Below are 13,771 nucleotides of genomic sequence, written 5' to 3'. Positions count from 1 at the left end.
CCTTTACAAATCGTCGGTAATAACCTAAGCCCCAAAAAGCTCCGAACCTCGGTAATATTTCTGAGGCTTCCAATTAAGTATGGCTGAAATTTTATTCGGGTCGACTCGAATACCCGATGCAGATACCACATGACCCAAGAAGCTAACCTCTCTTAACCAGAACTCACACTTGCTGAACTTAGCATATAATTGCTTGTCCCGTAAAATTTGCAGCACTAACCGTAGGTGTTCAGCATGTTCGGTCTCATTTCTTGAATAGACCAAGATGTCATCAATGAACACGACTACGAATCGATCCAAATATGGTCTAAAGATCCGATTCATTAAATCCATAAATACCGCAGGGGCATTAGTGAGCCCAAACGGCATCACTAGGAACTCATAGTGACCATATCTCGTTCTGAAGGCGGTCTTGGGCACGTCCGAATCTCGGATTCGCAATTGATAGTAGCCCGATCTCAAATCTATTTTCGAGAACACCGAGGCTCCTTCGATTGATCGAACAAGTCGTCAATACGTGGCAACGGATATTTGTTCTTTATCGTCGCTTTATTAAGTCGACGATAGTCGATCTACAACCGCATGGTTCCATCCTTCTTTTCACGAACAACACCGGCGCACCCTAAGGCGAAAAACTCAAGGCGAGCAAAACCTCTATCCACCAATTCTTGCAACCGAGCTTCCAACTCCTTTAATTCCGTTGGTGCCATACGATCACGGAGCTATCGAAATTGGAGTGGTACGGTACCAATTCGATGCCAAATTCTATTTCCGAACAGTGGTAAACCGGCAATTCTTCAGGAAAACATCCGGTATTCACAAACCACGACGCACGATTCGGGTTTCTTTTACGATTCCTTGTCATCGAGCACGTCGCTGTGTACGCTTCGCACTCTTTTCTTACATATTTTCGGGCCAACATTGCTGATATTACAGCTGGCAACCCCTTTAAGTCCGTAGACTTAACCCGAATTATCTCGTTATTCGCGCACCTCAAATCGATAGTCTTGCTTTTGCAATTTACGACCGCATCGTGCATGGTCAACCCATCCAAACCAAGAATAACGTCGAATTCATCGAACGGCAAAAGCATCAAGTCCGCCGGGAAACAAGAACCTCGGAACACTAGGAGACTTTTCTTGCACACTTTGTTGACAAGCACGTAATGACCCAAGGGGTTTGACACCCGAATTACAAACTCAGTAGACTCAATAGGCAAAGTCTTCTTGGATGCTAAGGTTTCACATATATAAGATTGAGTAGAACCGGGGTCAATCAACGCAATCACTTTAGTATTGAAAAGGGTGAAAGCACCGTAATGACATCCGGAGAGGCAACATCCTCGCGTCTTGGCGTATGGCATAAGTCCTCGCAGGAGCACGAGCCTCGGATCGATGGTAGCATCTCTAGATCCTCTCGACCGCCATGACATTGCCCATATTTCTAGGTGGCCTACCTCGGCGATGGTAGCACCCGAGTTTCCACTCGACTCACATTCTGCTCAAGCTTCCTCGGGCAATCCTTCCTAAAGTGGTCGGCCGATCCACACTTATAGCGGAGTGATCACGAAACCAACACTCCCGAATGCCATTTGCCACAATGTTGACACTCGCCCTCTCTCGCGATCATTTCCACCATGGCGATCGAAGTGACTCGTGTGGTCACGGGGTCGATCGCGTCCTCGTCTAAAAAGCCCAAAGCGCCTCTAGACCGGTTCACATCATCTCGAAATCTCTTGATTGCTGTTGAAGAGACTTTCCGAGGACCTCTTCGAATTCTCCGGTTCCCACATCACTTTTTGTTTCTCCTTTCTAAGCTCTTCGACTTTACAAGCTTGCTCAACAAGTACTACGATCTCTCGTATTTCGAGAATGCCAACGAACATCCTTATATCATCATTCAGCCCATCCTCGAAGCATTTACACATAATAGCTTGGACGAAATGCATTCTCGCGTGTATCGGCTAAGCCTCACAAATTTTCGTTCATAGTCGGTAACCGACATAGAACCTTGCTTAAGATCAAGAAATTCCCAAGTCACTTGCTCTCTAGGTACCACAAGTCGAGTACTCCACCAATAGTAGGTGGAATCACGTAGCAAGGAGATGGTACACTTTAAGCATTCATCGGTGTACAAGATAGCTCATCGAGCACCGGATAGTGTTGTCCAACCGAAATTCAGCTCGTTCGGCATCATCATCATCCGTAGCTTTAAATTCAGTGGCCCCATGTTTTCAATCCTATCGATTGGGGCTTACTTGACCTTATTTGGTCGATTCACGGAGGTATTGTAGGTCTTGAGGTTGCATTTGTCGGGAATGGAGGTCGTGGGACAGCCGTGTTAGTTCGAATGTATTGATTAAACCATTCGTTCCTCACACTATAAAAGGCTTGCCTAGCCTCATCATTCGGATTGCTGGCCATAGGTTGAGAGTCCGCGGGCGCTGTCCCTTGTCTTGGGAGCAGCGCGCCACACTCTCCACATCATCAGCTATTGCTCGGTTGGGATCGGGACCCATTGCTATAAACAAACTCAAAGTCAAATTGTCGAAATCACCACACTATCGATTCATCATTTAATGGCATGTATAGCTAGACCCCAAACACCTCACGGTAGTCCTAGAATCGACTAAACCGTGGCTCGATACCATAAAATTGTAACACCCGAACCCGAGACCATTGCCGTGTCGGACACGAGGGGTTAACAAGCCAAGTTCACATGGTTTGCCCACCAATTTGACATTTCCAGTCAGGCTGGAAGACTGCATCACCGTCGCCTTAAAATCATATCTCGAGTTTCAAAACTCGGAAACTGGTTTCGTAAATTTTCCTGAATTTAGACTCATATATCCATCCATGGATTTATTTCTAGAATTTTGGATGGGCCAATTGGTACAGTTTATTAGTTAAAGTCACCCATGTTACAGGGATCGACTGCTCTGACCTTCGCGCGGTATAACTTGAATATCTCTCTGTACAGGGCTTTAATGCTGGTGTCGTTTGTTTCTAATGAAACTAGACTCAAAATGGAATCTGTACATATAAGGTATGTCGCATAATTCTTTCTGGATAATTTATAGTAAATTTTAAAGTTGCGACAGGGAACCCAGAAACCGTTCTGGCCCTGTCTCACAATAGCATTAATATCTCTTAACATGTAACTCCTATGACCATTTCGTTTCTTCCATATGAAAATAGACTCATCAAGGTTAATTTACATAGCTTATTCACTATTTAATTCCATTTCTACGAATTTTGGTGATTTTTCACATTCACGTCACTGCAGCTGGCAGCATCTGTTTTTAAGGTAGGTCTTACCTATTTGGTAGTCTCCATGAACCAACTAGTCTTTGCCATACATAGGTTCATATATGATCATTTTAACCATGCCAATGGCTGATCATATGACCAACATTCCCATTTCAAGCCATAGCCACATCATGACACCAAATATATACATACAAACCACAATTATTCTAAGTTCATGTTCCTTTTGAGCCATTTTCGCATGGCCGTACATACTTACATCACCACATATTTAACAAACAAGGGTAGTCCTATACATGCCATTTCAAGTTCAACCAAGAATTTATACCAAAATGGGGGCTTGATAGTGTGGATGACTTCGACTTCAACGATCCCGAATCCGATTGCTATCGAGCGAAATCTAGAAAACCGAGAGCCAAAGCGGGAGTAAGCATTTTTATGCTTAGTAAGTCTCAAGGAATATAATCAACTCTAATTACAGCAATACATTCACATAGTTAAATGCATCATTTCATTAATGCGCATTCACATAATCATACTTACTTTACCATCCCAACTCTTATGTTCATACACAAATAACGGCTTCATTAAGGCCGATAACTCGCTCCATCATAGGAGCGGATATTCATCTGCTCTTACTCCTAGCGCAAAGCACACACCGCACTTACCTTATCATTGGGAAATTTCACAAGTGCATTAGCTGAAATTTTCCAGCAAGCTCATAATTTTCAAATCACATACCTTCGAGTTTATCCGGATGTCGGTACTCGTTCAATCGCCTTGGGACATAGCCGGTTATGGTAACCGCACCAAGGCCAACGGACTTTACCCGGATATCACGATTTGCACAAATGCCTTGGTCTTAGCCGGATTTAACAACTTGCACGAATGCCTTGGTCTTAGCCGGATATAGCTACTAGCACAATTGCCTTGGTCTTAACCGGATATAAATTTCAGCATAATTGTCTTGAGGCTTAGCCCGGATATCATTCAATTTCTCATGCACACATACATCAATAATCATTGGACATACATATTTCATTTTCGTTACTAAGGCTCAAACACAATTATAATCATTAGCATATTCGCTTGGGACTTAGCCCGGTGGAATTCAAATACTCATACACACATGATCAATAATCATACACATCCATGTTTCATCTTACATAATTCAAGTAAGATCACTTCTTGAGGACTTACCTCGGATGTTGTCGAGCGGCTTTTTCGGCTATTCGATCACCTTTTCCTTCCCTTGTCCAATTGTGGCCCTCTTAGCTCTTGAGCTAATTCAAACAAATTCAATTTATTAAAACTCATTGTGCTTGCTTATGGCGAATATGACAAGGATTTTAAATGGTCATATGGCCACTCTTTAGCTTGAATACACAATGGTCATGCACATTTTATACTACATCAAGCAATTCAATACAATTTATTTGAGCATCAAGGAAATGCTAAGGCCTTCAATAGGCTACCCAAGGCCGAATATTCATGTACATGTTGAGGCCAATTATGCACTTAATACCTCACAAAAACAGCATGCATTTTACTAGTTAATGCTTTGCATATTGTGGCTCAAAACTTATAATATAGCATCAAGCACTTATATGTGTGCTAGGCGAATTGTGCTTGAAATTTCACAATTATTCTTCAACATCTTCTTCTTTAAACCAACTTATTCATCACTTACTTCATAGCCAAAACATCATGTGCAAACATATATATACAATATGAGCATGGCGAATTTTCAAGGTGTCCATAGCCATCCAAAATACAAATTTTAACTAACATGCAAGAAGCATGAACCATGCTCATGAATGGCGAATATGAAAATCATGCTCCTTTTCAACTTCAATCATGATAAATCAAAAAGAAGGCTCAAATCTTGCTCAAGAGTAGACAATCCATCATTGCATGCATCATCATCAAGCTTCACACTTAGCATGCAATGGCTTTATCACCATAACAACTTTGGCCAAATACCATTTCCATGGCTTAACAAAGATTTGAGCCATGGCTAACATGCACATCAAGTTAGCAACCAAAACATGCATGAAACTCCTAACACAACCTCATACATACCTTAATCTTGATGCAAACTTGGCCAAATCTCCTTCTAGATCTCTTCCAAACCAAGCATGAAGCAAAAATCCTCCTTCTTCCTTAGTTTTGGCTCAAAGAAAGGATGAACAAAATTTTTTTCTTTCCTTCTCTACAACTCACGGCAATGGGGGGGATTACCACACTCACACACATTTTTTTTTTCATTTTTTTTATCACCCATACACCTTTGTTTATTATTTCACCCTAATGCACCAACAAAACATGTTTCATGACATGTTTAGCCCATCCTCCCTTGTCATGGCCGGCCACCACCTATAAAAGGGGGAATTTGACATGCAAGTCCATTATTTTGCATGCATGCTTTAATTAGTCATCACACATTTCCCTATCATACTTTCAAAGTTCATTACTAAGTCCTTTCTTGTGGAATTCACCCTTATAACACTAAATCAATCATCATAAAATGTCATACATGAGCACACTCATATTATAGGCATCAAAATAAATTTTTAATTATTTTTATGCCTCGGTTTTGTGGTCCCGAGACCACCTTCCGACTAGGGTCAATTTTGGGCTGTCACATTTCATGGGCTTGTGAGTATGCGAATGCTCTTAAGACGTAGAGTAATTGTTAGATCTAGCACCGCAAGGTGGTAAGTAAGTTTGTGTGATGTCTTAGCGTACTTTGGGAAAAGAGGGCCTCGATGGGCCAAAACTGGGCCCAATGGGCTTACGGACCAATATGGGTAAGAGATGGGCAAAGCAGCCTGTTAGTTAGATGGTGGAACCAAATTGCATAAAACTGCTAAAATTACTGAAGTAGCTTGTGTAGTTGCGAAAGTTACGAAATTACTCCTAAAGAGCATAATTACCGAAATACCCCTAGTGTTTAAATTGGCTAAACTACATGACTAATTGATACTGTATTTTGCATGATATGCTTTTATTAATATCTGTTGCATGGGATTGGGGTATTGATGGAGGAAGTATTGAAAGTGGTTTAGCCACGTACTGGAGGCTTTGCCTCAACTCACTGATATTTGAGCAGCGTTGCTGCAACTGTGGAGTGTAGGGCTTGGTAGGTTGAGATATTCCCCACATGGAGTGTAGGGCTGTTACGGGGCAGTGTAGCGGTTGGTTGGTTGAGTAGTCTCCCCAGTTGGGCTTGCATTCATTACTACTATTGTTACTTATGTTACTGAACTGGGCCTATGGGCCACACTTGTAATATCCTGAATTAGGGCTTAATCGGAATAGTAGTTTTGTGACCACAAATCCGAGATAGAAATAATTATTTTATAATTATTTTGATGTTTATGTTATGAATGCATGATTGTGTGAAAATTTCGTGATGAAATTCTATGCCTAAAGTGCTTAAATTGAAAGTAGGGACTAAATCGAATAAGTTGCAAAACTTGCATTCTAGAAGTTTTTAGTATGAAATTGTTTTGGAATATTAATGAGGAGGTCTTAAATAGCAATTTGACCAATTTTAAGTTCATGGACAAAATTAGGACATGGAAGGAATTTTTGGAAAGTTTAGTAGTAAGGGTATTTTGGTCATTTAGTTATTAAAATGAATTAAAAACAAAATTAAAAGCCAATTTTGTCCATCTTCTTCATTAGGCCGAAATTTCAAGGGTTCTCCATAGCTAGGGTTTGTTTCAAGCTTCCAAGCTCCATAGTAAGTGATTCCAAGCCCGTTTTAATGTTCTTTATGTTTTTGGAATCCCAGAAGCTCGATTAAGCTTATGCTAGAAATAATTCAACCTAGGGTTTATATTTGGAAAAATACCCATAGGTGAAATTTGTGTATTTTGATGTTTTATGATAGAATATGGGGTTTTAAATTATGTTAGATAACTTGTGCTACTCGGTTTTTAGTGAAAACGAGTAAAAGGGCTTAATCGGCAAAAATACCTAATAGTCACAAGTATATGTTAGAGAGAGAATTTGATGTTGCCATAGAAGGGAAAAGTGATCAGCATGTTATAAAACATAAGAATAAGGAATAAAGTTTAATTCTCGAGCCTAGGGGCAAAAGTGAAATTTTTTTTTAAGTTTGTATTAAATGCTATTTTGATAAATGTATGTATTAAATAAGATTAATTTGGTATTATAGATCAAGAAAAACGAGATTCAAGTCGTGATCGAGGAAAAGAAAAGATTGTGGACTAAATTGCAAAATCTTTATATTTTTGTACCAAGGTAAGTTCATGTGTAAATAATGTAGCATAATTGTTATTTTTAAGTTATTGATGTTAATTATGTGATACGCTGATTTTTAATCGTGAAATATTATGCTTTGTGGTTAATGTTGAGTAATATACAAATTATGTTTACTACTTGATAAATATGAATTGCTACCAAGTATCGGTTCCGATATTCCATGGAAGACGACAAATATGAGATCAAGGGAAAAAGCCCGTTTGAACCTTAGGAATAGATTAGGATACAAGTGACATGTCACTAGGATGGTTGAGCATCCGAACTCGTTGAGTTGAGTCCGAGTTCACTTATGGATGCAAATGTCCGAACTTGTTGAGTTGAGTCCGAGTTCGTGAGATGTAACTAGGCATCCGAACTCGTTGAGTTGAGTCCGAGTTCACTTATGGATGCGAACGCCCGAGCTCGTTGAGTTGAGTCCGAGTTCACTTAGGGGCGGGTTACATGATTTCTTGATTACATATGAGGCACTTATGTGCAAATTATCCGTGTATCCGAGTTGTATTCCGATGTGTTCAACGGGTGAAATTTCTAGTTTAATGGAAGAGCACTTAAGATATAAGTGACGTTTTGGGTAAGTGTTTTGAAATGGACACTTTGGAAAGGTATGTTCTTAACCCTCGGGTTGAAAATAGATACAACAACGATAAGGTGGTAAGATGATGAATGATGTTTAGAAATGTGATATATGTTTTGGTGGTACCATGCTAAAGTTGTTTGGTATATTTGTATTGTTATGTTACTTGTTATTTACATATGAACTTACTAAGCATTTATGCTTACTCCTTCCTTTTCATTCACTGTAGTTTTGAACAAGCCGGCTCAGGAATCGGGACAGGTCGAAAGTTCGATCACACTATCCAAAGGACTTTTATCTTGGTAAATGGCTTGTACAACTACTTAAGTATGGCATGTATAGCAATATACCTATTTTGTGTAAATAATTTTATGATATGGCCATGTTTGGTTGAGAAAATGTTTGATATTGATAAGTCATGGTGATGGCTAATTTAGATCATGTTTGATATCATGGAAGTTTAACAGGTTATCTAGTTCATAAAAATTCATGGAAAGATGAAACTTGCCTTAAAACAGAATATTGCTGCAGCAATGACATGAATTTGAAAAATCACTAAAAATAGTATAAATATAACTAAATGATGAGTAAGTTATGAAATTTAAGCTTAATGAGTCTATTTTCATGTGGATTGAACAAAACAGGAATTTAAATTATATTTTATGAGATATTTAAACTTTTGCGAAACAGGACCAGAGTGATTTCTGGATCCCCTCTTCTGACTTTAAAAATTCATAATAAATTTTACTAAAATAATTAGACGTTTTTATTTATATGTACAGATTCCTTATTGAGTCTAGTTTTAATATAAACAAACCTAATAGTCATTGAAATTTGTTATAGAGATATATCTGATTCGTAATACACAGAGGTCAGAGCAGTCGAACCCTGAAACAGGGGATACTTTAATTAATAAACTGTACTATTTGGCCCAATAAAAAATTCTAGAAAAAAATTATTAAATAGATATATGAGTCTAGATTCAGGGAAAATTTACGGATCTTGATTTCGAGATTCGTAACTTGAGATATGATTTTTCTTGTAACTCTGACGCGAGTAGCTAGAAAGCTGTGAATGTAGAAACAAATGATTTGAAGTTCTTAAATTGATAAATTATTCAAGCTCGACTCCGGTGATGGTCTCGGGCGTGGGGGCCTTACAACACTATTATTTAAAACGGGGCTAAGGCCTTGCTACTGTATTCTGAAAAGGGCTTCGGTCCACTATGTACTGTTATCTGGATAGGGCTTAGGCCCAATGGGCTCGAGCTGTTTTGGGCTTTGGATGGGTTTTTGTATACACTGAGTTTCCCAAACTCACCCCTTCCTCTTCCATCCTTGCAGGTGAGCCCTAGTTGGTGGACTTGGAGCTGGGCGGGATTCAGAGTGGCCATGAAGATTGATTGCCGGATTTAATAAGTTTAGCATTTAATTTGGATTATTTTTATTATGCTTAAGGTTGTAATAAGACCGCTCTTTTTAATTAATTTTATTTTGGGGATTATTAAACTGGTTAGCACTAGGGTTCGTTTTATAAAAACTACTTGTTTTTAAAAGATCACGATGACGCGCAAAAGTTTCCATAAAGTAAATGCTTTTCCAAGAAAATAAATATTTTAAACAGACTTAAACTTGTTTTAGTGTTCAGAACACGTAACTCGCTTAAAGTGTGGCAATGGATGTGTGCATGTCTAGGATTGGATCCGGAAGAGCTTGGTACTTAAGCGGTCCTATAAGACTCACCTCCTCTTTTCTGGCTTCCTACCTAGTGCACAGCTTCCATTCACTTTAACTTAAAACAAGAACATATTTTTGCTAAACTCTAAACAAAGAATTTAGATAAACACGTTTTTTTTTTGAAACATCTCCATGTGACATACTAAATTCGGCCGTAATGTCTGGGCCGGGTCTGGGGTGTTACATTTAGTGGTATCAGAGCCTGGTTGCAACAACTCGGCTGTGGATCGGGTCCGAAAATCTTTTCAAAAACTTAGGCCTAAAAAGGGTATTTGTGGATATGGTAAGTTTTTCGAAGAATGTTCAAGTTTTTTTTAAACGGGGTTAAATCAATAGTTTTAAAATAAAAGTGTTTTAAAATAAAAGTGTTTTATTTTCGGTAAACAAAAACATGGTTTTTAATTTTTACGTGGACTGATAAGGAAGTGGCACACTGAATCCCCGGCACCAAGTCTGTAAGTGTTCTTTTTCTGCTTTAAATATTTATGGAACTGGACTGGAAATAATACTGTAGGTAGTACTGAGCCTTAGAGATAGTGCTATTGATAATATGATATTAGGGCTACAAAACTGAGACCGTAGATAAATTGTGATTGCGCGAAAATAACTCTGAAACTCTATCTGTTCATAAGACATTCTGTAATAAACAGTGAAACCAGTAAACTAATGTCATAAAATTCGTAATCAGATAAATCGTTATGAGTACAAGGGTTACTCGGGGAAGAGGCCGTGGACGAGGCTGATGTAGCACTCAAGCTAGATCTGCGTCATCTGAACACATACCAGCTGGCGAGGTACGTCTACCACCGGTTAATGAAAATGGGTCAGTATGGCCGGCCGCGGGATGACGCTCTGTCTTAGGCCATGTTGAGGGTTTTGGAAAGGGTGGTCGAGCTAACATCGGGCCCATGAATAGGGGTCCATTTACGAACATGCCAGACCAACGGGCTTGAGATTTTAGGGCGTGTCTGGAGTGGCCCCAAATGTGGCTAAATCTTGGTTGGAAGCCACAGAGCGGATCATGGATGACCCAGGACTTTCAGAGAATAGAAATTGAAAGGCGGTGTCGTTGTTGCGGGATGAAGCGTGTCGATGGTGGATTCTTGTGAGAGAGGAACCCAGTTGAGAGGGTAACATGGAGCTGTTCAAACAAACCTTTAAGGCAAAATATGTTGGAGCTAGCTGTGTGGATGCACGCAAAGGAGTTCTTGAATCGACTCGGGAGTAAGACCATTCTTTGAATATGAGGCGGAGTTTCTACGATTGAGTCGGTATGCTAATGGCATTGTTTCCACTGAATACGAGCGCAACGTTCATTTTGAGGATGGTCTCAGAGATGAGTTAAGGGTGCTCATAGCTCCGTAGAGAGAGCGAGATTTCGCTGCACTGGTAGAGAAGGCTAAGATAGCCAAGGAGGTGAAACAAACCAAACGGAAGAATCGTGATAGGGATGGGAATCGGTTCAAGAGGGATGCTGGACCAGCGGGTGCTGCAAATCGACATGCTAAGAGAGCTAGAATAGAGGAACCGGTTTGAGCAGTTCCGGTGAACACAGGTAGATCGCAAGCTTGTGGGGATTGCGACAGAATGCATCAAGGAGAGTGCTGGAAGCGTTCTGGAGCTTGTCTTCGTTGTGGGTTTAAGGAGCATAGGATTAAGGATTGTCCTAGGAGGGCCACTCAGGCTCAGGTGGCCGAACAAGGGGTTTGTCTGGCGATCGCTCAACTTTGTGAGGATGGACCGCCGCTGCCAAGAGGTCGTGGACAAGGTCGCGGTGGTAATGGCTGTGGACGTGGGGCACCTGGCAGGGGTATTGGTAACGTGGATGCTCATCACCACTTTGGTGTATCTTTGCTTCGTCGTAGTGAGGAGGGTGGCCTTTTGATGTCATAACTGGTACGTTTTTTTATCTATGGTGTACCTTATACTGCTCTGATTGATGTGGGATCAACCCATTCATATGTAGCATATAACATTTCTGGGGAACTGGGTGTGCATTTCGAGGAGACTGTATGTGGGGTGTCTGTGATAAGTCCTTTAGGTCATTCGGTTAGAGAAACTCTTCAAGGAGGTGCCTCTGGAGATTCAAGGCAGGGTTTTCTGTGGGGATTTGATGGAGTTACCGCTTGAAGAATTCGATTTGATACTAGGGATGGATTGGTTGACCAAGCATAAGGCAACTTTAGATTGTGAAGCTAAGAGGATGGTGTCAAGGACTGTCAATGATGAAGAGGTAATGATTATTGGAAAATGAAGGGATTACTTATCCAATGTAGTATCGGCGTTGAGGGTTGGAAACCGATGCACAAGGGTCGCGAGGCATATCGGCTTTGGTAAGCCAAGTGGGCGAGGATCATTGTCGAGACCATCGAATCGTTAGGGAATTTCGGGATGTTTTTCCTGAAGAGCTTCTTGGGTTACCTCCGAATCGGGAAGTTGAGTTTGGAATTGATTTGTTGCTGGGAATAGCTCCGGTATCTATTGCACCCTATAGGATGGCACCGAAGGAGTTAGTGGGCGAAGGCTCAAATTCAAGAGTTGTTAGATAGAGGCTTCATTAGGCCTAGTGTGTCTCCTTGGGGAGCACCGGTCTGCTTGTGAAGAAAAGGGCGGAGCGATGCGCATGTGCATCGATTATCGCCATTGAACAAACGGCGATTAAGAATAAGTACCCACTACCAAGGATTGACGATCTGTTTGATCGACTTAGGGAGCTTCGGTATTCTCCAAAATCGATCTTAGTTCGGATACCATCAACTAAGGGTAAAGAAGGGATATTCATAAGACACATTTGAACTTGATATGGACATTATGAGTTTGTGGTCATCTTGTTTGGGCCGTGAAACGCACTTTGTAGCTTTTATGGATCGATGAACTGAGTATTCCAACCTTACTTGGATCGATTCGTAGTCGTCTTTATCGGCGATATCTGGTATACTCTAAAACGGAGGCGAAGCATGATGAGCATCTCCGTATTGTGCTGCAAGTGTTAAGGGAAAATGAGCTCTATGCGAAATTCAGCAAGTGTGAATTCTGGTTGAAGGAGGTAACCTTCCTAGGGAATGTGGTCTCTGCCGAGGGGATTAAGGTGGATCCTCGTAAAATTGAAGTGATTCTGGAATGGAAGCCACCTAGGTCAGTATCGAAAATTTGGAGTTTCCTAGGGTTGGCAGGTTATTACAGAAGGTTTGTAGAAGGTTTCTCGGTGATGGCGGCACCCTTGACAAAACTCATAAGGAAAGGAGTACCATTTATGCAGGTGAGATCTGACAAAAAGCTTTTGACCGGTTGAAAAAGGTATTGACCGAAGCGCGGTGTTGATTCAACCGGTGTGCAGGAAGGACTTTCTTGTATCTGACGATCGTCGCATGTGGGGGTAGGTTGCGTACTGATGCAAGAGGGCAAGGTGGTCACTTATGCATCGCGACAGTTTAAGGCTCATGAGGTGAATTACCCTACGCATGATTTGGAGCTAGCAGCGGTGATTTTTGCATTAAAAATTTGGAGACACTACTTATATGGGGAAAAGTGTATCGTATACACAGATCATAAGAGCTTAAAGTATCTGTTGACTCAAAAGGAGTTGAACCTTAGGCAACGAAGATGGGTGGAGTTGCTTAAAGACTATGACTATTCGATAGAGTACCACCCAGGAAAGGCCAACGTGGTGGCGGATACTTTGAGTCGAAGGGTTGTTACTGATTTGAGAGCCTTGTTCGCACGTTTAAGTCTGTACGACGATGGAAGCTTGTTAGTAGAACTGCAAGTAAGGCCTACCTGGACTGAGTAGGTTAGGGAAAAATAGTTGAAGGACGATTCATTAGCTCTTTGGTTCCAGCAAGTTAAGAATGGTGAGAACGAGGATTTGGGGTTGAACACCGAGGAATTACGTGCTTTAGTGG

Source organism: Gossypium arboreum, chromosome 1, assembly GCF_025698485.1.
Source record: "Gossypium arboreum isolate Shixiya-1 chromosome 1, ASM2569848v2, whole genome shotgun sequence".
Lineage (NCBI taxonomy): Eukaryota > Viridiplantae > Streptophyta > Magnoliopsida > Malvales > Malvaceae > Gossypium > Gossypium arboreum.
This window is presented reverse-complemented; position numbering follows the sequence as displayed.